Raw genomic sequence first — 23,246 nt, 5'->3', positions numbered from 1 at the left:
GGTGCGATCTCAGCTCACTGCAACCTCTGCCTCCCAAGTTCAAGTGATTCTCCTGTCTCAGCCTCCTGAGTAGTTGTAACTACAGGTGTGTGCCACCACGCCCAGCTAATTTTTGTATTTTTAGTAGAGACGGGGTTTCACCATGTTGGCCAGGATGGTCTCTACCTCTTGACCTCTTGATCCACCCGCCTCAGCCTCCCAAAGTAATGGGAATACAACATGTCACCCAGGCGGGTCTCAACAGTCCTCCCACCTGGGCCTCCCAAAGTGCTAGGATTACAGATGTCAGCCCCCCAACCTGCCCCTATACATATTTTTAACACAGTTCAGGAAGTTTATAACACTCTGTTTTATTACATAACATAAACTCCTCCATCATAATTATTTACTATTGCTTTTATTTATTACTTATTTTTTTAGGGTCCTACTCTGTCACCCAGGCTGCAGTGCAGTGGTATGATCACAGCTCACTGCAGCCTGAAACTTGGGCTGAAGGGATCCTCCCACCTCATCACCCCATGTAGCTGAGACTACAGGCACTACCATGCCTGGCTAATTTTTGTATTTTGTTTTTATAGAGATGAGGTTCTGCCATGTTGCCCAGGCTGGTCTCAAACTCCTGGGTTCAAGCGATCTGCCAGTCTCAGACTCCCAAAGGGCTACTATTGCTCTTAAAGCATTTCTCAATGGCAGAACAAAGTATAACTGTTGGGAGAGACACAAAATTGTCCGTATTTGCTAATAGTATCATTGTATACCTTGCAACACAAAAAAGGACAACTAGACAACCATTTGCATTACAGAGCAGGTACTAGGGAGGCTGAGACAGAAAAATCAATTGAGCCCCGGAGGTGGAGGTTTCAATGAGCTGAGATTGCGCCACTGTACTCCAGCCTGGGTGACAGAGCGAGACCCTGTCTCAATAAATACAAATAAATAAATAAATAAGAGCAAGTACAAGAACACCCAGAAATCAATAGTATTCTTATATATTCACAGTAAAGTTAGAAAATTTAATGAGGAAAGGATGCCATTCTCAAGTGCAACAAGTTTTTTCAAACTAACAAAATCCATGAGATAGATAGGAAAAAAGGGCAAAGCTGCCTTGAGAATATAAAAGACGTGAATAAACAGAGAGAAATGTTCTTGAATGAAAGAATTAAATATTTTAATGGCGTCAGTTTTCTCCAAATTAATGTGTAGGCTTAATACCAAATGAGACTCCACACAATGATTTTTCTGGACCTTTATAAAGTGACTGTTCATTTAGAGCAATAAACAGAAAATTACAGGAAATTCTAGAGGAAAAAAGAGTAAATGAAAGATGAATAGCCTTTTCCCACATTAATCTATTCTCCAGCTAAAACAGTTAAGATATACATTAGGCCTGGTGCTGTGGCTCATGCCTGTAATCCCAGCATTTTGGGAGGCCAAGGCGGGCAGATTATCTGAGACCAGGAGTTCAAAACCAGCCTGGCCAACATGGTGAAACCCCATCTCTACTAAAAAAAAAAAAATACAAAAACAATCTGGGCATGGCGGTGCATACATGTAATTCCAGCTACTCGGGAGGCTGAGGCAGGAGAATCACTTGAACCTGGGAGGTGGAGGTTGCAGTGAGCCAGGATCGCACCATTGCACTCCAGCCTGGGCAACAGAGTGAGACTCTGTTTCAAAATAAAAAAAGATATACACCAGGCAGGGCGCGGTGGCTCAAGCCTGTAATCCCAGCACTTTGGGAGGCCGAGGCGGGTGGATCACGAGGTCAAGAGATCGAGACCATCCTGGTCAACATGGTGAAACTCCGTCTCTACTAAAAATACAAAAAATTAGCTGGGCATGGTGGCACGTGCCTGTAATCCCAGCTACTCAGGAGGCTGAGGCAGGAGAATTGCCTGAACCCAGGAGGTGGAGGTTGCGGTGAGCCGAGATCGCACCATTGCACTCCAGCCTGGGTAGCAAGAGTGAAACTCCGTCTCAAAAAAAAAAAAAAAGATATACACCAAAATAAGTTTCAGCCAAATTAAAGAGTTGAATATTAAAATTCGGTGTTAGAAAATGAAAACAAATAGAATGAGTAGTCAGTAAAACTCTGGAAGAGGGTAACTTTTTAAGCTTATACAGGAGAAAAAAGTCAGAAAGCAATTGAAAGACTTGACCGCATGAAATAATTATAACTTTTATATGAAAAAGCTGTAGACCACAAACATAAAGGAAAGACATTTTACAGCAAATATAATATACAAAGAGTTAATATATTTATTACACAATAAAGTTACATAAAGTGGTTAAAAATGCTAACATCCCAACAAATGAACAAAGGACATAAACATTTAACAGACTATACAGAGAGCTAATATTAAAAACATTGAAAAATATCTCAATCAAGAAAATGTAAGTGGCAGGGCACAGTGGCTTGCACCTGTAATCTTAGTACCTTGGGCAGCTGAGGCAGGTAAATCGCTTGAGTCCAGGAATTCAAGACTAGCCTGGGCGACATGTCGAAACCCCATCTCTGCAAAAAATACAAAAATTAGCTAGATGTGGTGGCATGCGCCTGTAGTCCCAGCTACTCAGAAGGCTGAGGTGGGAGGATCACTTGAACCCAGGAAGTGGAGGTTGCAGTGAGTCGAGATCCTGTGACTGCACTCCAGCCTGGGCAACAGGAGACTCCATCTCAAAATAAATAAGTGAATTAATTAATTAAAATAAAAACAATAAAGCCAAACTGGACATGGTGGCTTACACCTGTGGTCCCAGCTACTCAGAAGCCTGAGGCAGGAGGATCACTGGAGCCCAGAAGTTCGAGGCTATAGAGAGCCATGATTGCGACACTGCACTCCAGCCTGGGTGACAGAACAAAACCCTGTCTCTAAATAAATAAATAAAGGCAATCGAGCTGGGTGTGGTGACTCACACCTGTAATCCCACCTAGACAGGAAGATCACTTGAGGCCAGGAGTTTGAGACCAGCCTGGGCAACATAGCAAAACCCCAACTAAAACATTTTTGTAAAAGGGTAACCAGTACCATTGACTAAGCCGTCACTCTGATGTTCCAGTCACCGAGTGTTTTATACGCCTCAGTGTACCCATCCTCGGCCCTCTGACCTGAGGGCTCTAAACCATAAATTTGAATAAATATCTCCAAATTTAAACAGTGCTTTATGATAGGATAATCAATGAAGTTTTTTTTTTTTACAAGTTTACTTGTAATATTTTACTCTTATTTATTTATTTATTTATTTATTTATTTATTTTGAGACCAGTCTGACTCTGTCACCCAAGCTGGAGTGCAGTGGTGTGATCTCAGGTCACCGCAACCTCTGCCTCCCGGATTCAAGTGGTTCTCCTGCCCCAGCCTCCCCAGTAGCTGGAATTACAGGCGTGCACCACCACACCCAGCTAATTTTTGCATTTTTACTAGAGATGGGATTTTGCCACATTGCCCAGGCTGGTCTCAAACTCCTGACCTCAAGTGATTCACTCGCCTTGGCCTCTGAAAGTGCTAGGATTACGGGCATGAGCCACCACGCTGGACCCACATATTTTGTATGTGAAAACTTTTCACTTACAAAATTTTTTTTTTGAGACAGTCTCATTCTGTCTCCCAGCAGGAGCTCAGTGGCACGATCATAACTCACTGCGGCCTTGACCTTCTAGGCTCAAGTGAGCCTCGCACCAGTAACTAGACACATGACGTAACCCTGTCTCTACCAAAAACACAAAAATTAACTGGGAGTGGTGGCACATGCCTGTAATCCCAGCTACTGGGAAGGCTGAAGCAGAAGAATCACCTGAACCAGGGAGGCGGAGGTTGCAGTGAGCTAAGACTGCACCACTGCATTCCAGCCTGTATGGTGACAGAGCAAGAGCCTGTCTCAAAACACAAATAAATAAATAAACAAACAAATAAACATAGAATTAAAATACCTGTCACACCTGTAATCCCAGTACTTTGGGAGGCCAAGGTAGGGCGATTGCTTGAGGCCAGGAGTTCGAGACCAGCCTGGGTGACATAGTAAGACACCGTCTCTACTAAAAATAATAAAATAAAATTAGCCAGGCACAGTAGCACACACCTATAGTCCCAGCTACTCAGGAGGCTGAGGAGGGAGGACTGCTTGAGCTCAGGAAGTCCAGGCTTCAGTGAACCATGATTGTGCCACTGCACTCCAGCCTGGGCAACAGAGTAAGACCCTGTCTCAAAAACATAATATAAAATAAAATATATGATAACTCTGACATATAAGTTAAAAAAAGATGTAAATAGGGTTACCATGTCTTAAGCTCTTTCCATTGTCAAGGGAGAGGGGATTAGGATAATTAATTTGGCAAGTCAAGGATGTAAGCTTAGCACAATCACTAAAAGAAAAATTAGAGTGTATAACTTCAAAGCTAAATTAAACAGGACACAGTCACCTGGACTCAGAAGAAAGCAACACGAGTAGTAAGTGTCCAATGAGGAACTCTATGATCAGGGTGGCAGTGATGGCATCTGGCTGTCAGGGGCAGAGGTGACAGAGGTTTTGACTCCCATGCCTAGCAGCAGTAGCCATGGGGCTTCACAGAAGGAACCCCTAGAGACAGTTTGAATTTTCTTTTTTTTTTTTTTTTAATTTTCTTCACTATTGAATGTCTGATCCATGACAGAGTTTTTTTTTCTTAAAGATAGGGTCTTGTTACATTGCTCAGGTTGATCTCAAACTCCTGGGCTCAACCGATTCTCAGCTTTCTGAGTAGCTGGTACTACAGGTGCAAGCCACCACACCCAGCTCACCCCAGGGTTCTGTGAGCTACCCTAATAGGTTTTTAAATTCTAAATTTAAAAAATTAAACTTAAGATGAGGAGGGATCCAAGATGGCCGATTAGGAGCACCTCAGGATTGCAGCTCCCAGCGAAATCGTGGAGGGTGAGTGGATGCCACATTTCCAGACAGATTTTCATTGCCCACAGACCAGGAGATTCCCAGGCGGAGGAGCCCCATGGGTTGCCAGTGCTGCTATTTGGCCGGTGCAGCTGTTTTGCTGGCGGTTCTCCGCACAAAATACACGGGTCTGGGCGCCATTTTAGCTGGTGATTGGAGCTCCTGGCAGACAGAGTCACCCATTCAACTGATTAAAAAGGGAACTGAAACAGGGAGCCAAGCCAGGAGATTCCTGGGCAAAAAAGCGCCATGAATCTCAGCATGGCTGTTTCAGCCGGCTCAGTGAGTCGCCACACAGGAAATCACACAGATCCTGGCACCTTTTCAACAGGCGACTGGAACACTTGGTAGACAGAGTCACCGTTCAACTAAAAAAAAAAGGGGGGGCGCTCTGAGGCAGGGAACCAGGTGATCAGGCTCGGCTGGTCCCACCCCCACAAATAAACAGCAATCTGAGACGCTGTGGATTGAGAGTTTCACAGCAAGCACAGCTGAACCCAAGATGGTCCAGCTCTGTGGGGGAGGGGCATCCACCATTACCGAAGCAGTCCACCACTACAGAGGTAGTTTGCCATAGCTGAGGCAGCCCGCCCGCCATTACAGAGAGAGCCCACCATTATAGAGGTGGGCCACCATTGCTGAGGCAGTTCTAACTACATCTGTATAAACAGGACTACAGGGAAGTTCACGTGGCAGCTGGGCAGAGCCCACAGCAGCTCAGCAAAGCCTCTGCAAGCAGACAGTGACTAGGCTGCCTCCTTGCTGGGCAGGGCAGCCCTGAAAAAAGGCAGCAGCACAACAGAAACTCAAATAAGCCATAAGTCCCTGGGACAGAGCACCTGGGAAAAAAAGTTTAAAAAAGGGGTCTATGAGTTCTGCTGCAGCAGACTTAAACGTACCTGTGGGAGACTTTAACGCCCCATTGTCAATATTACACAAATCAATGAGACAGAAAATTAACAAGGATATCCAGGACTTGGATGCAGGCCTGGACCAAGCAAACCTAATAGGCATTTACAGAACTCTCCACCCCAAAGCCACAGAATATACATTCTTCTCAGCACCACATCACACCTACTCTAAAATTGACCACATAATTGGAAGTAAATCACTCCTCAGCAAATGCAAAAGAACGGAAATCATAACAGTCTCTCAGACCACAGTGCAATCAAGTTAGAACTCAGAATTCAGAAACTAACTCAGAACCGCACATCTTCATGGAAACTGAACAACTGGCTCCTGAATGTTGACTGGATAAACAATGAAATGAAGGCAGAAATAAAGATGTTCTTCAAAACCAATGAAAATGAAGACACAACGTACCAGAATCTCTGGGACACATTTAAAGCAGTCTCTAGGGGAAAATATATAGCAATAAATGCCCACATGAGAAGCAAGGAGAGATCTAAAATCGACACCCTATCACCAAAATTGAGCTAGAGGAGCATGACCAAAAAAACTCAAAAGCTAGCAGACAACAAGAAATAACTAAGATCAGAGAAGAACTAAAGGAGATAGAGACATAAAACCCCTTCAAAAAATCAATAAATCCAGGAGCTGGTTTTTCGAAAAGATCAACAAAATAGACAGACCACTAGCCATATTAATAAAAAAGAAAAGAGAGAATAATCAAATAGATGCAATAAAAAACGGTAAAGGGGATATCACCACAGATTCCACAGAAACACAAACCATCATCAGAGATTATTACAAACAACTCTATGCACATAAACTAGTAAACCTGGAAGAAATGGATAAATTCCTGGACACTTGCATTCTCCCAAGCCTAAACCAGGAAGAAGTCAAAACCCTGAATAGACTAATAACAAGGTCTGAAGTTGAGGCAGCAATTAAGAGCCTACCAACCAAAAAAAGCCCAGGTTCAGATGGGCTCACAGCTGAATTCTACCAGACATACAAAGAGGAGCTGGTACCATTCCTTCTGAAACTATTCCAAATAATCCAAAAAGAGGGAATCCTTCCCAAATCATTTTATGAGACCAACATCATCCTGATACCAAAATCTGGCAGAGACTCAGCAAGAAAAGAAAACTTCAGGCCAATATCCATGATGAACTTCGATGCAAAAATCTTCAATAAAATACTGGCAAACCGATTGCAACAGCACATCAAAAAGCTTATCCACCATGATCAAGTAGGCTTCGCCCCGGGGATGCAAGGCTGGTTCAACATATGCAAGTCTATAAACATAATTCACCACATAAACAGAACCAAAGACAAAAACTACATGATTATCTCAATTGATGCAGAGAAGGCCTTTGACAAAATTCAACAACCCTTTATGCTAAAAACCCTCAATGAACTAGGTATTGATGGAACGTATCTCAAAATAATGACAAACCAACAGCCAATATCATACTGAATGGGCAAAAACTGGAAGCATTCCCTTTGAAATCTTGCACTAGACAAGGATGTCCTCTCTCACCAGTCCTATTCAATATAGTATTGGAAGTTCTAGCCAGAGCAATCAGGCAAGAAAAAGAAATAAAGGGTATTCAAATAGGAAAGGAGGAAGTCAAATTGTCTCTATTTACAGACAACATGATTGTATATCTAGAAGACCCCATCATCTCAGCCCAAAATCTCCTGAAACTGATAAGCGACTTCAGCAAAGTCTCAGGTTACAAAATCAATGTGCAAAAATTACAAGCATTCCTATACATCAATAACCGACTAACAGAGAGCCAAATCATGAGCAAACTCCCATTCACAATTGCTACAAAGAGAATAAAATACCTAGGAATACAACTAACCAGAAACATAAAGAACTTCTTCAAGGAGAACTACAAACCACTGCTCAACAAAATAAGAGAGGACACAAACAGATGGAGAAACATTCCATGTTCATGGTTAGGAAGAATCACTATCATGAAAATGGCATTACTGCCCAAAGTAATTTACAGATTCAACACTATCCCCATCAAGCTACCAATGACCTTCTTTATGGAGCTGGAAAAAACCATCTTAAACTTCATATGGAACTTAAAGAGAGCCCAAATAGCCAAGTCAGTTCTAAGCAAAAAGAACAAAGCTGGAGGCATCACACTACTGGACTTCAAACTATACTACAAGGCTACAGTAATCAAAACAGTGTGGTACTGGTACCAAAACAGAGATATAGATCAATGGAACAGAACAGAGGCCTTGGAGGCAACACAACACATCTACAACCATCCAATCTTTGACAAACCTCACAAAAACAAGCAATGGGGAAAGGAGTCCCTGTTTAATAAATGGTGTTGGGAAAACTGGCTAGCCATGTGCAGAAAGCAGAAACTGGACTCCTTCCTGACACTTTACAATAAAATTAACTCCAGATGGATTAAAGACTTAAACATAAGACCTAACACCATAAAAACTCTAGAAGAAAATCTAGGCAAAACCATTCAGGACATAGGCGTAGGCAAGGACTTCATGACCAAAACACCAAAAGCATTGGCAACAAAAGCCAAAATAGACAAATGGGACCTAATCAAACTCCACGGCTTCTGCACGGCAAAAGAAACAGTCATTAGAGTGAATCGGCATCCAACAGAATGGGAAAAAATTTTGCAGTCTACTCATCTGACAAAGGGCTGATATCCAGAATCTACAAAGAACTAAAACAGATTTACAAGAAAAAAACAAACAAGCCCATTCAAAAGTGGGTGAAGGATATGAACAGATACTTTACAAAAGAAGACATACATGAGGCCAACAAACATATGAAAAATGCTCATCATCACTGGTCATTAGAGAAATGCAAATCAAAACTACATTGAGATACCATCTCACGCCAGTTAGAATGGCGATCATTAAAAAATCAGGAGACAATAGATGCTGGAGAGGATGTGGAGAAATAGGAACACTTTTACACTGTTGGTGGGAGTGTAAATTAGTTCAACCATTGTGGAAGACAGTGTGGTGATTCCTCAAGGACCTAGAAATAGAAATTCCATTTGACCCAGCAATCCCATTACTGGGTATATATCCAAAGGATTATAAATCATTCTCCTATAAGGACACATGCACACGAATGTTCATTGCAGCACTGTCTACAATAGCAAAGACCTGGAACCAACCCAAATGCCCATTGATGATAGACTGGACAGGGAAAATGTGGCACATATACACCACAGAATATTATGCAGCCATCAAAAACGATGAGTTCGTGTCCTTTGTAGGGACATGGATGAACCTAGAAACCATAATTCTCAGCAAACTGATGCAAGAACAGAAAATCAAACGCACATGTTCTCACTCATAGGCAGGTGTTGAACAATGAGAACACATGGACATAGGGAGGGGAGCATCACACACTGGGGTCTGTCGGGGGGAAATAGGGGAGGGACAGTGGGGGGTGAGGAGTTGGGGAGGGATAGCATGGGGAGAAATGCCAGATATAGGTGATGGGGAGGAAGGCAGCAAATCACACTGCCATGTTTGTATCTATGCAACAATCTTGCATGTTCTTCACATGTACCCCAAAACCTAAAATGCAATAACAAAAAAAATTTTTTTTAATTAAATTGAAATACTTCGAAACAAAAAAGTTTCAAATATAGGTGGGGCACAGTGGCTTATGTCTGTAATCCCAGTATTTTGTGAAGCCAAGGCAGGAGGATTGTTTGAGGCTGAGAGTTCAAGACCAGCGTGGGCAACATAGCAAGACCCTGTCTCCATAAAAATAAATGAATTTTTTTTTTTGAGACAGGGTTTCTCTCTTCTTGCCCAGGCTGTAGTTCAACGGTGCGATCTCAGCTCACTGCAACCTCCGCCTCCCAGGTTCAAGTGATTCTCGTGCCTCAGCCTCCTGAGTAGCTGAGATTACAGCACACACCACTATGCCTGGCTAATTTTTGTATTTTTACTAGAGACGAGGTTTCACCATGTTTGTCAGGCTGGTCTAAAACTCCTGACCTAAGGTGATTCATCCGCCTCGGCCTCCCAAAGTGCTGGGATTACAGGTGTGACATGCCTGGCCTCAATATTTTTTTTAAAAAAAGAAAAGAGTTGTAAATATAGCACAAAGAATTTCCATATACTCAGACTCCCTAAATGTTAACATTTTATATAACAATACAGGCCAAGCATGGTGACTCACGCCTGTAATCCCAGCACTTTGGGAGGCCGAGTCAGTTGGATCACATGAAGTCAGGAGTTCGAGACCAGCCTGGCCAACATGGCAAAACCCTGTCTCTACTAATAATTTAAAAATCAGTCGGGCATGGTGGCAGTCACCTGTAGTACCCAGCTACTCGGGAGGCTGAAGCACAAGAATGGCTTGAGCCTGGGAGGCAGAGGTTGCAGTGAGCCAAGATCGTGCCACCGCACTCCAGCCTGGGTGACAGAGTGAGACTCTGTCTCAAAAAAAAAATTAAAATTAAAATTAAGAAATGTAAAAAGGTTATATAACAGTACAAAGATGAAAATTAAGAAACACTAATACATTACTATAATTTAGAGACTTTATTCAAATGTTATCAATTGTCCCACTAATGTCCTTTTTCTGCTTCCGGATCACACATCATCCTAGTCATCACGTCTCCTTCAATCTGGGCTAGTTCTTGAGTCTTCCTTTGTCTTTCATGACCTTGACACTTTTGAAGAGTACCAGTTATTTGTTGAACATTCCTCAATTCTGGTGTTTCTGATGTTTCCTTGTGATACTTAGAAAAAGTAGTGGATTAAATTTTTTTAAATATATTTTCATACAAAATTGTATGATGGCATATATTATGCCTTTTACTTTATGATTGACTTTTGCAGTAGAAAGATAATCATTTCAGTAAAAGGTTCTGGGACTTCACTGATTTTCCCATGAGTCTCTCTCAATCTTTTGCTTATCACGTGTCTTAGTCTGTTTTCTGCTGCTGTAACAGAATACCACAGACTGGGTAATTCACAAAGCAAACAAATTTATCTAGCTCACGTTCTGGAGGCTGGGAAGTCCAAGATCAAGGGGATACATCTGGTGAGGGTCTTCTTGTTGTGTCATAGCATGGCAGAAGGCATCACATGGTTAAAAGCAAGAGAACATGAGACAGAGTAAAAGGGAGCCAGACTCTCAAGATAACTAACCCACTCCTGAAAATAACATGAATCCATTCATAAAGGCAGAATTTTGGTCCAGTCCAGGTTGCTGCCAGAATGTGATTTTTGGTGAGATGACATCAACAGGGACGATCAGTTGGAGAGCACAAGGACCGGGCATAGCTGGATTAGGGCAGTGACGGCCACAGGCCTCCTGCAGGGCAGGAGGGAAAGGCTTCCAGTCCCACTTGTAAGGGATGCCTGCCATTCCGTAGCCACTGTCTCTTCTCTTGTGGATGGGATGATGTTGTCACCTTCCTAACCAGGGTGTGAGGAGGACTAGATGGGAGAGGTCTCCTAGTGCAGAGGCGCACAGCCCTCTCTCAGCCACTGGGAGCTGCCGCCACCTGCACTGTCCTCCTACCACAGGTGTCTGGGGGCAAGGTGAGAGTTCTGCCAAAGCCAGAGCCAGGATTGGACCCCCAGGGCTCCTTGGTTGGCACCTGAAAGGAGAATGGCATGTTTGCACCATGGTCCTGGTGGCCCAGCTCTGCCTGTTGCCTTTGGGGTCAAGGGCTCTTCATCCTGGGTGGCAGCTGTTGCACAGCTCTCTGGCCAAAGCTGGTACCTCTTAGATAGTGTCACCATCTGCAGAGGAAAATAGAAGTGCTGACTAATATTTGATGAAGGCCTACTATGCCGGCAGCACTTGACGCGGCCAGGTGAAGTCCTGGGGGCGGGGGCCGAGGCGCCCTGTTTTCCAGTGTACCTGTCCTTGAGATGGGCGTATCTAATTCCTGGGGCAACCTTGAGGGGTAAGATGCTTCCTGCAGGTGCTTGGGCTAGTATCTGGCACGGGGCAGGTGCTCAATGAAAGCTGGATATTGGCCGGGCACGGTGGCTCATACCTGTAATCCCAGCACTTTGGGAGGCCAAGGAGGGTGGCTCACAAGGTCAAGAATTCAAGGCCAGATGCCCAACATAGCGAAACCTCGATTCTACTAAAAATACAAAAATTAGCCAGGCGTGGTGACGGGTGCCTGCAATCCTAACCACTCGGGAGGCTGAGGCAGTAGAATCACTTGAACCTAGGAGGCAAAGGTTGCAGTGAGCAGAGATCATGCCACTGCACTTCAGCCTAAGTGACAAGAACGAAACTCTGTCTCAAAAAAAAAGAAAGAAAGAAAGCTGGATATTAATCACTGCACTTTTCACTATTGGAAGTAACCCAGTGTGTTTGCTCAGTGCTTGCACAAGCACTTTGGAGAAGGTGGTGTATCTATTCACCCTGGGTCCCCAATGGCTGAGGCAGAGCCAGCCGCATGGGAGGCATTCAACACATATATTGGACAGAAGATTGAATTGCATAATAAAAAATATTAAAGATTTCCAAAGTGAAGGGGTGAGGAGGTCAACAAACCCTCTCACCAAAATGCACCTGTAAATCTGAACGAAAGTCAGAAACAACCATTTCAGTGCTTTGGAATTTAACCAAAGGCAAACAACAAACAAGGAGTGTTTATTCATCAAAGAACCAGGTGCTGTGGTTCCAGCTACTCAGGAAGCTGAGATGGAAGGATCACTTGAGCCCAGGAGTTTGAAGCTGCAGTATTATGATCGCACCACTCCTCTCCAGCCTGGGTGACAGAGAGAGACCCCATCTCTAAAAAGAAAAAAGCCCTGAACTTTAGGAGAAAACCCAAAATTACTTGGCATAAGTGAACCAGAAAAATATCAGTTTAAATGGAAAACAACAGTCAGCAAATGCTAATAGATAGCACAGAGACTCCGGGATTTGTAAAAACACACCAACATGTAGCTGTAAGCCTCTTACATCAAGTGACAGACAGTGAGCATTTGACAAAATTTAGCATGCGTTCATAATGAACATCTCAGCAAAGTAGGAACAGAAAATAACTTCTTCAATCTCAGAAAGAGGTCTGACGAAATACAGCAAGTGCTGTACTGAGGTGAGAGAATCCTTTTCCCAGGACCAGGAGCAGGATGAGGAGGTCCACTCTTGCCCCTGTTATCAACATCTACCAGCCTGGCACAGTGACTCATGCCTATAATCCCAGCACTTTGGGAAGCCAAGGCGGGCAGATCACTAGAGGTCAGGAGTTCGAGATCAGCCTGGCCAACATGGTGAAACCCCATCTCTACTAAAAAAAAAAAAAAAGTCTAGCGTGCTGGTGCATGCTGGTAGTTGCAGCCACTTGGGAGGCTGAGGCAGGAGAATCGCTTGAACCTGGGAGGCAGAGGTTGCAGTGAGCCAAGTTTGCACCACTGCACTCCAGCCTGGGTGAGAGAGTGAGACCCTGTCTCAAAACAAACAAACAAGAAAAAAAAAAAAAACAATCTAATGGAAGTCTTAGCCAGTAAAATAAACCAAGAGAAACAAATTACAGGAATACAGATTGAAAATGAAGGAATAAACCTGTCCTGATTCCCATGGTTGTCTATGTAGAAAATCCCAGGGAATCTACAAAAAAGCAAATTCAATGAAATTCAATGAGTGGGGTTAGCAAGACTGCAAGATACAAAGTGAACATGCAAAAATCCATTGGATTTAACATGGTTTGGCTCTGTGTCCCCACCCAAATCTCATGTTGAATTGTGATCCCCAGTGTTGGAACTGAGACCTGGTGGGAGGTGATTGGGTCATGGGAGTAGTTTCTAATGGGTCAGCGCCATCCCAGGAGTGCTCTCTGGTGATAGCAGTCTCATGAGACCCGGTGGTTGAAAGTATGTAGCACTTCTCCACTCTCTCTCTCCTGCTGCCACTTGAAGACCGGCTTGTTTCCCCTTTGCCTTTCACCATGATTGTAAGTTTCCTGAGGCCTCCTGTGCAGCCTGCAGAACAGTTCAATTAAACCTCTTTTCTTTCTTTATTTATTTTTTTTTTTGAAACGGAGTTTCGCTCTTGTTGCCCAGGCTGGAGTGCAATGGCGCTGTCTCGGCTCACCGCAACCTCCACCTCCCAGGTTCAAGCAATTCTCCTGCCTCAGCCTCCCGAGTAGCTGGGACTACAGGTGGGTGCCACCACGCCCAGCTAATTTTTGTATTTTTAGTAGAGGCGGGGTTTCACCATGTTGACCGGGATGGTTTCGATCTCCTGACCTCGTGATCTGCCCGCCTCGGCCTCCCAAAGTGTTGGGATTACAGGCATGAGCCACAGCACCCAGCCAAACCTCTTTTCTTTGATTAAAAAAAAAAAAAAAAAAAAGGGCAGGACCTCATGACGTAATCACATCTTAAAGGCCCCACCTCCTAATACCACTACATTGGCAATTAAATTTCAACAGGAGTCTTGGAGAGGACATTCCAACTGTAGCATTATGCCCTTTTGATGTTCCCATCATCACCATTGTCAATTTATTCTTCAATTGCTACTTGGTATCCTTACCAGAGGCTCATTTGTCAAGAGCTTTGCAATGTAGTTCAGCATCATTTTCATTGATATAATAAAATCTGCATCTTTTTTGCAACAATTGTAATTTCCCTTTGTAATCAAGTGCATAGTACTGTTTAGCACTGTTTAATTAGGTATCAACACCAGACACTCATCACGAGACTGATGACAAAGACATGGAAGTAAGGGGTGGGCAGGGCTTCTCGGACAGGAGAGTTTAAATGGGGACTAATCTTATGAACGATCAGTTTATTAGTACATAGCTACAGGTTACGATGATGTTTTATTTCTGGAACAAAACTCACAAATGGCAGGAAACCTGATATTGTCTACTTAGAAAATAAAGATACTTAAGTTATTCTTTTAATTTTTTCATCTTTTCTTTACTCCAAAGCAGTATGTATTCCCTTTATTTTATCCCAGAACAACTTCTTGGGGGGTTATTTGCACAATTGCTTTGAATATTCTCTGAATGTCTCCATCTTTCTGTCCCTCTCTCAAGATTGAGAGACCAGGGTGGGCACGGTGGTTTACACCTGTAATCCCAGGACTTTGGGAGGCCGAGGTGGGCAGATCACGAAGTCAGGAGATTGAGACCACCCTGGCTAACACAGTGAAACCCTATCTCTACTAAAAATACAAAAAATTAGCCAGAAGTCCAGAAGTGGTGGCACATGCCTGTAGCCCCAGCTTCTTGGGAGGCTGAAGCAGGAGAATCACTTGAACCCCGGAGACAGAGTTTGCAGTGAGCCACTGCGCTCCAGCCTGGGTGACAGAGTAAGACTCCCAAAAAAAAAGATTGAGAGACCCAGAGAGGAGCATCCATTTGGGGGTGACTTGATCACACTCCCACCTGCCAAAGAGGGAGAGGAAAGAATATTTGCCTGTCTTCAGCATTTAAAGTGAAAAGTAGGGCTCCACCTCCCCACCTATCTTGAAATATCTCCCCAAATAGGCAGCATGTTCAGATGCTTGACCCCCAACATTGAGAGAAAGAGTTGGGGAAGAATATTCTTTGTTCTGGTTGCAAAATGACATTCAACAACTCAAAACCAAACTCATTATTTCCCTCTTGCTTCTACCCAAACATGCTTCTCCTCTGTCTTCTTCCACTTCAGAGTGAATGGCCCCCAAATCTACCCATCACTCAAGACACTAAAATGTGTTCTAGGCTGGGCCCGGTGGCTTACACCTGTAATCTCAGCACTTTGGGAGGCCAAGGTGGGCAGATCACCTGAGGTCAAGAGTTCGAGACCAGCCTGGCCAATGTGATGAAACCCCATCTCTACTAAAAATACAAAAAAAAAAAAAAAAAAGAAAGAAAGAAAAAATAGCCAGGCATGGGGGTGGGCACCTGTAATCCCAGCTACTCGGGAGGCTGAGGCAGGGAAAATTGCCTGGACTCGGAAGGCGGAGATTGCAGTGAGCTGAGATCATGCCACTGTACTCCAGCCTGGGTGACAGAGCAAGACTGACTCAAACAAACAAACAAATGTGTTCTACATGTTTCCCATGTCCTCCTTTACTTCCCATATTGAAAGCATGGCCAAGTCAAGTCACTTTTGCCTTCTAAACGCCTCTCCAACGTGTCCCCTCATCTCTGCCTCCATTCCTAGATTCTCCAACCTTTGGGGCTTTCCTTTGAATGGGAGGACAACGGGTCTTTTTAGTGCTCGGCAGCGGTCATTTCACATTGTTTTACTACCCTTCCTCTATGGGGAGATCATCCCAAGATGGGGGAGAGGCAAAGCCCCTCCCCACTTTGGAAGTCTTCATCCTTTCTTATGGAGGCCAGAAATGGCATCCTAACTGATTTCTCACCTCCTCACTCACCAAAATAATATTTCTAAATCACAACTCTTACTCCATGTCTTCTTTGCTTAAAAGCTTCCAAGTGGATAAAGAAAGCATGGTATATATACACAGTGGAATACCATTTAGCAATAAAAAGAATGAAATCATGTCTTTTGCAGCAACATGGATAGGATTGGAGGTCATTATTTTAAGTGAAACAAGCCAGGCACAAAAAGACAAATATTATACGTTCTCACTCATGAGTGGCTGCTAGAAAAGGCGTAGACATGGATGCAGAGAGCAGAGTGATAGACAACGGAAACTCACAAGGGTGAGGGGAGGGCAAGAGGGAGGAATAATGGGAAATTATTTAATGGATACAAGGTATATTATTTAGGTGACGGATACCCTAAAAGTCCTGACTTCACCACTATGTAATCTATTCGGGTAACGAAATTGCACATGTACCCCATACATTTGTACAAATTCAAAAATATATATATACAAAATGTTCCAAGAGCCATCAACTGATGGCAAATGAACAAACACAATGCGGTGCATCCACACAATGGAATATAATTGAGCCATAAAAAAGAAGGTAGTGCTGGGCTGGGCACGGTGGCTCACGTTGTGAACCCAGCACTTTGGGAGGCCGAGGCAGGTGGATCACCTGAGGTCAGGGGTTGCAGACGATCCCGGCCAATATGGTGAAATCCCGTCTCTACTAAAAACACAAAAATAGTGGCGGTATTGGGTGCCCGTAGTCCCAGCTGCTCAGGAGATTGAGGCTTGAGAATCACTTGAACCTGGGAGGCCACTGCACTTCAGCCTCGGCGACAGAGTGAGACTCTGTCCCAAAAAAAAAAAAAAAAAATCAACCAGCAAACCCTAGTCACGTGACCAAGCCAAAACACAGGGGAAGCTGGGAAATGTAATTGTTATTCTATTTGGTCATGTACCCAACTAAATAACGGAAGTTTGGGCTGGGTGCAATGGCTCACACCTATAATCCCAACACTTCTGCAGGCTGAGGTGGGAAGACCACTTGTGCCCAGGTGTTCAAGACTAGCCTGGGCAACATAGCAGAACGCTGTCTCTACAAAAAAAAAAAAAAAAAAAAATACAAAAATGAGCTGGGTGTGGTGGCACACGCCTGTGGTTTCACCAAAGTGCTGGGATTATAGGTGTGAGCAACTGCACCCAGCCAGGTGACTAAGGTTTGGTCAATGAATGTGAATAGAGGGGTATGTGCAACCTACAGATAATATTCTTGATAGAAGAAGACATATTCTTTGCCTTTTTCCTCTCCTTCTGGCTGGAATGTGTTGGCTGGTGCTCTGGCAGCCCCCTTGGTTCATAAGATGACTGTGAGACTAGAAATCATACTCAATGGAGTTATAATATATGAGGAATCTGGGTCCTTCAGGGCTTTATGGGTAAAGCTACCACACAGGCTCCAGGCTTCCTTCCCCTGGACTCTCTATTTATTTACTTTTATTTACTTACTTACTTATTTAGAGACTGAGTTTTGCTGTTGTTGCCCAGGCTAGAGTGCAGTATCACGATCTCGGCTCACTGCATCCTCCACCTCCTGGGTCCAAGCGATTCCCCTGACTCAGCCTCCCAAGTAGCTGGGATTACAGGCGTGCGCCACCACGCCCATCTAATTTTTCTTGTCTTTTTAGTAGAGACGTGGTTTCACCATTTTGGCCAAGCTGGTCTCAAACTCCTGGCCTCAGGCGATCCAACCATCTTGGCCTCCCAAAATGCTGGATTAAAGGCGTAAGCCACCAGTCCAGCCTAGTTATTTATTTTTAATTGACAAATAAAAAGTGTAAGCCGGGTGCTGTGGCTCGAACCTCTAATACCAGTGCTTTGGGAGGCTCAGGTGGTAGGATCAGTTGAGGCCAGGAGTTCAAGACCAGCCTGGGCAACACAGTGAGAGTACTATGTCTAAAAAAAAAAATTTTTTTCTAAGTAGCTGGGCGTGGTGGCACATGCATGTAGTCCCAGCTACTCAGGAAGCTGAAGCAGGACACTTAAACTCAAAAGTTGGAGGCTGCTGTGAGCTATGATAACGCCACTGCACTTCAGCCTGGGCCACAGAGTGACACCCTGTGTCTAAAAAAATAAAAAGTGTATATATTTATGGTGTACAACATGATGTTGCAGTGTATGTATACATTGTGGAATGGCTAAATCAAGCTAATTAACATATCATCCATTACCTCACATCATTGTTTTGTGGCATATTTAAAAATCTAATCTCTGGCCAGCTATGGTGACTCACGGCTGTAATCCTCGCACCTTGGGAGGCTGAGGTGTGGGATCACTTGAGGCCAGGCGTTCGAGACCAACCTGGCTAACATGGTGAAACTTTGTCTCTACCAAAATACAAAAATTAACCAGGCATGGTGGCACACACCTGTAGTCCCAGCTACTTGGGAGACTAAGGCATGGGGCCGAGGTTGCAGTGAGCTGAGATTGCGCCACTGCACTCCAGGCTGGACAACAGGGTGAGACTGTCTCAAAAAAAAAAAAAAAAGAAAGAAAAAAGAAAAGAAAAAAATCTACTCTCTCCAGGTGCGGTGGCTCACGCCTGTAATCCCAGCCCTTTAGGAAGCCGAGGCGGGCAGATCACGAGGTCAGGAGTTCGAGACCCACCTGGCCAACATGGTGAAACCCTGTCTCTACTAAAAATACAAAATTAGCCAAGTGTGGTGGCGGGCGCCTATAATCCCAGCTACTTGGGAGACTGAGGCAGGAGAATTGCTTGAACCTGGGAGGCGGAGGTTACAGTGAGCCGAGACAGCACCATTGCACTCCAGCCTGGGCGACAGAGCCAAACTCCATCTCAAAAAAAAAAAAAAAAAAGAAAAAGAAAGAAAGAAAAAAATCTATTATCTCAGCAATTTTCAAGTATACAATACATTTTTATTAACTATAGTCACATTTTAATAATAGATCCCTTGAGGTACAAATTTTCTACCCTTCGACCAACATCTCCCCAACCCTCCTGCCCAGCCCTGGAAAGCACCACTCCACTCAACTCCACTCTTCAAGTTTGTCTCTTTTAGATTCCACATATAAGTGAGATCCTGCAGTGTTTGTCCTTCTATGACTGGTTAATTTCACTTGCATAATGTTCTCCATGATCATCTGTGTTGTCACACTCCTGCACTTTATTACGAGACAGGAATAAACATCTACCTCGTTTAAGCCACTGGTATTTCAGGGTTTATGTTACTCACAGCTGAGCCCAATTCTACTTGAGCCCCAAGTGGTGACTCACATTTCCTTGGCTGGCAAGAAGTGCTCCCCAGCTATTTCTGTTTTTCATTCTTCGCAATAGCTCCGTGAAGTAAAAGGAATGTTCCTAATGAGGAAAGGGAAGCTTCAGCACTCCGAGGAGAGGTGAGACAAATGATGCTGGTTTTGTCTTTCCAGAAGACTGTTCCTGCAACTGCCACCTAAATCACAAGGAGTAAGCCCTGTCATGTCAGCCATGTGCTGGAGAAACCAGAAAGCGTAAGCCGTTCCTCGTCAGCCATCACCTGAAATTACTAAAATGCCATAGTGGATTCATTCACCTAGAGACCAGCTCCTAACCACAGGATGCTGTTTTATAAGGTCAAAACCATGCCAGGCAAACACGCAATGTCACCGCTCAGCTTGAGAGAGAAAAGTTTCACATCCCTGGGAGGAGCTTCTGGTGACACAATTCACAATGTTTTGTTTTGTTGATGAATGTATTTAATTTTATGTTTTAATTTTTAATTTTCATGGGTACATAGTAGGTGTATACTTGATGAATGGATTTTAAAACTAGAGAAGAACAAAAGTAAAACAACAAAGAAAAATAAATAAATAAAACTAGAGAAAGAAAACAATCTAGAAAACAAAGTTTAGGCTAGGCGTGGTGGCTCATGCCTGTAATCCCTGCACTTTGGGAGGCCAAGGCGGGTGGATCACCTCAGGTCGGGAGTTCCAGATCAGCCTGGACAACATAGAGAAACCCCGTCTCTACTAAAAATACAAAATTAGCCAGACGTGGTAGCGCATGCCTGTAATCCCAGCTACTTGGGAGGCTGAGGCAGGAGAAGTGCTTGAACCCGGGAGGCAGACATTGCAGTGACCCGAGATCATGTCATTGCACTCCAGCCTGGGCAACAAGAGTAAAACTCCATCTCAAAAAAAGAAAAAACAGTTTAAAAAAACTAGAGAAAGCAAAAAATATATATATATAAATGAAAATTACTAGTAGGGAGCAGGAGAAAACAAAAAAAAACAGAGTTTGTTTCTTTTTTTTCTTTCTTTTTTTCTTTTGAGACAGTCTTGCTCTTGTCACCTCGGCTGGAGTGCAATGGCACTATCTCGGCTCACTGCAACCTCTACCTCCCAGGTTCAAGCAATTCTCCTGCCTCAGCCTCCTGAGTAGCTGGGACTACAGGCGCCCAACACCACGCCCAGCTAGTTTTTGTAGTTTTAGTAGGGACGAGGTTTCACTATATTGGTCAGGCTGGTCTTGAACTCCTGACCTCGTGATCTGCCTGCCTCAGCCTCTCAAAGTGCTGGGATTCCCAGCCTACCATAAAGTTTTGAGATTCCTTTGTGGGATATGTGGTTTGCAAATATTTTCTTCCAGGTCATATCTTTTCTTTTCATCCTATTTAAACAGGCTTTTGCAGAACAACATTTTTTAATTTTGATGAGATAGAATTTGTCAATTTTTCCTCAAGTCTAAGAACTCTGCCTAGCCCTAGGGCCCACGGATTTTCTATTTTTTTCTAAAGGTTTTATAATTTTATATTTTACATTTAACTTCATGATTCATTTTGAGTTCATTCTTATCTAAGGTGTGAGTTTAGATTAAAGGTTCTCTTTTTTGCCTATGGATGTTCAATTGTTCCAGCACCATTTACTGCAAAGGGTCTCATTTCTCCATTGATTTACCTTTTTTTTTTTTTTTTTTTTTTGAGGTGGAGTCACTCTGTCACCCAGGCTGGAGTGCAGTGGTGCAAACTCAGCTCACTACAACCTCCGCCTCCCAGGTTCAAGGGATTCTCCTGCCTCAGCCTTCTGAGTAGCTGGGACTATGGGGGCCTGCCACCAAGCCTGGCTAATTTTTGTATTTTTAGTAGAGACAGGATTTCACCATGTTAGCCAGCCTGCTCTCAAACTGAACTACTCAAGTGATCCACCAGCCTCAGCCTCTCAAAGTGCTGGGATTACAGGCGTGAGCCACCGTGCCCAGCCTCCATTGATTTACTTTTGCACCTTTGTTAAAAGTCAGCTGGGCATATTTGTGTGGCTCTATTTCTAGATTCTCTACTGTGTTCTGTTTTTCTGTGTGTCTATCTCTCTACTAGTATCACACAGCCTTGATTATGTAGCTAGATGTCTTAAAATCCTCCATCGAACTGTTTTTGCACTTTTGTCAAAAATTGGCTGAGCATATTTGCATTGGTCTACGTCTGGGTTTTCTTACTTTTTTTGTTTTGAGATAGGGTCTCACTGAGTTGCTCAGGCTGGAGTGCAGTGGCACGATAATTGTTTGCTGCAGCCTCAGTCTCCCAGGCTCAAGAGATCCTCCCACCTTAGCCTCCCAAATAGCTGGGACTACCGGCACATGCCACTATGCCCAGCTAATTTATTATTTTTATTTTTATTTTTATTTTTAGTAGAGACAAGGTCTCACTATGTTGCGAGGCTGGTCTTGAACTCCTAAGCTCAAACAATCCTCCCGCCTCTGCCTCCCAAAGTGCTGGGATTACAGGTGTGAAGCATTGCACCTGGACATATGTCTGCATTTTCTATTCTGTTCATTGATCTATGTTTCTATGTTCCTATCTCTCTGACCATACCACACTGTCATGATTACTGTAGCTATATAGTTAGCCTTAGTATCACGTAGAATGATTCCTCCCACTTTATTCTTCTCTGTCAAGATTGCTTTAGCTATTCTAGGGACTGTGTCTTTCCATATACATTTTAGAATCAGCTTGTCTATGTCTACAAATAACCTTGCTGAGACTGTGATATAGGAATTGCATTACTCCTGTAGAACCATTTGTGGAGAACTGACATCTTTACTATGTTGATTCTTCCAGCCCCTGAGTACAGTATGTCTGTTTATTTAGATCTCCTTTGATTTCTTTTTTCTTTTCTTTTTTTTTCCGAGATGGAATCTTGCTCTGTCGCCCAGGCTGGAGTACAGTGGCATGATCTCAGCTCACTGCAACCTCTGCCCTCCCAGGTTCAAGAAATTCTCCTGCCTCAGCCTCCCAAGTAGCTGGGATTACAGGCACCTGTCGCCACGCCCTGCTAAGTTTTGTATTTGTAGTGGAGACGAGGTTTCACTATGTTGGCCAGGCTTGTCTTGATCTCTTGACCTCATGATCTGCCCGCCTCAGCCTCCCAAAGCGTTGGGGTTACAGGCGTGAGCCACCGTTCCCAGCCTTCTTTGATTTCTTTCATCAGCATTTTGAACAGATCCTGTACATGCTTTGTTAAATGCATACCTAGGTATTTCATTTTCCTTGGAGTGGTTGCAAATGATGTGTTTTGAATTTCAGTTTCCATGTGTTCACTGTGTGAACCCCCAAAATCAGACAGTCTTAGTTAATTTAGAAAGTTTATTTTGCCAAGCTTGAGGACGTGAACCCATGACACAGCCTCAGGAGGTCCTGACATGTGCCCAAGGTGGTCAGAGCACAGTTTGTTTGGTTTTACACATTTTAGGGAGACATGAGACATCAATCAACATGTGTAAGATGAACATTGGGTTGGTCTGGAAAGGCGTGACAACTCGAAGGAAGATTTAGGCTTTCAGATTTAGGCAAATAAGAGAAAAAAGATTGCGTTATTTTGAATTTCTTATTGGCCTCTCCAAAGGAGGTAATCAGATATGCATTTATCTCAGTGAGCAGAGGGGTGACTTTGAATAGAGTGGAAGGCAGGTTTGCCCTAAGCAGTTTTTAGCTTGACTTCTCCCTTTAGCTTAGTGATTTTGGGGGCCCAAGATATTTTCCTTTCACAATAGTTAATGTATAGAAATGTGGTTGATTTTTGTGTATCGATC

At 43.6% G+C, this 23,246-nt stretch overlaps 1 long non-coding RNA gene across 1 annotated transcript; it reads right to left on the bottom strand.

The window, feature by feature from the left end:
• Window positions 1–5,332: 5,332 nt before the first annotated feature.
• LOC116539021 lies at window positions 5,333–22,984 on the bottom strand. Its single transcript, XR_004263894.1, has 3 exons — window positions 22,898–22,984; window positions 21,638–21,639; window positions 5,333–5,343 (listed from the first exon to the last, which is right to left on the bottom strand). It is a non-coding gene; the product is annotated as an uncharacterized LOC116539021 (long non-coding RNA).
• Between the last annotated feature and the right edge of the window lie 262 nt (window positions 22,985–23,246).

The sequence above is a fragment of the Sapajus apella genome, unplaced genomic scaffold, assembly GCF_009761245.1.
Source record: "Sapajus apella isolate SASKATOON/1434 unplaced genomic scaffold, GSC_monkey_1.0 scaffold125, whole genome shotgun sequence".
Classification (NCBI taxonomy): domain Eukaryota; kingdom Metazoa; phylum Chordata; class Mammalia; order Primates; family Cebidae; genus Sapajus; species Sapajus apella.
Note: the sequence above shows the minus strand (reverse complement) of the source record. Positions and strands in the feature narration are given on the sequence as shown.